We start from the raw sequence: 873 nt of genomic DNA on the forward strand, positions 1-873 counted from the left end.
TGTATGTATTTGTATTTTTATAAAATTCTGTCACAGACAGATCTTTCCCTTCTCATCTGAAGCTATATAATTGTAGGCAGAGTAACACAAACTAACCCCTTATGGTTTATTTCATAGGTTATACCCACTTACATTTCATTTGACATTCTGTACTTTGGGTTTCTCCGATTTAAATTTTTTTAGTGTACATTTACAGATTTACAATCCTTTGTATAAATAAATCTCCAACAGTATCAGTTTTGTCTATCAGCGACAGGGAACAGTGAAATGAAGTTTTAGAAGATATTCTGCCAGTGTGTATGGAATAACAGCTAGTTTATAAAGTTGATTTTTTAACCCTGATATTTTTTGTGATAATTACCCCTGCTTATTTTCTTTTTCTCTTACCCATTGCATCCCAGAATTGCAGCTAATATGTGGAAAATGCGTTTGTAGGCCAAAGTAGACCCACTAGTCACTATCCATTAGAGACGTAGATGTAAATACACTACCAGAGTAATGCATGATGCTTTGTAAATAACGGCTATATTTAGAATATTCACTTTGAAAAGGGGAAACTGGTTACTCGCCATTGCTTACTTCATTTCATTTGTACCTACACAGAGGGTTATCCAGCGGTGGGTTACATTCCTTTGCCTCATTACCCAGGAGACGAGACAGGCTGCCTTGGCGTCGAGGAGCGCTGCCCCGCCGACTGCCGCTGCGAGGGCACTGTGGTGCGCTTGTTCCAGGGCCAAGCTGCGCGAAATCCCGCTTGGAATTCCGTCGCACACAACCGAACTGTACGTCCGCTTGGCGTGTTTCTTTTACTATGATCTCTGATGCATTGAGAGAAATATGCTTGTATAATTGTACATTGTATGTATAAGTATA

General features: G+C 39.5%; 1 pseudogene; it reads left to right on the plus strand.

Moving 5' to 3' along the window:
- Positions 1–873, plus strand: part of LOC119587455 — an 11,135-nt pseudogene that overhangs the window by 5,760 nt on the left and 4,502 nt on the right.

The sequence above is a fragment of the Penaeus monodon genome, chromosome 22, assembly GCF_015228065.2.
Source record: "Penaeus monodon isolate SGIC_2016 chromosome 22, NSTDA_Pmon_1, whole genome shotgun sequence".
NCBI classification, from domain to species: Eukaryota; Metazoa; Arthropoda; class Malacostraca; order Decapoda; family Penaeidae; genus Penaeus; species Penaeus monodon.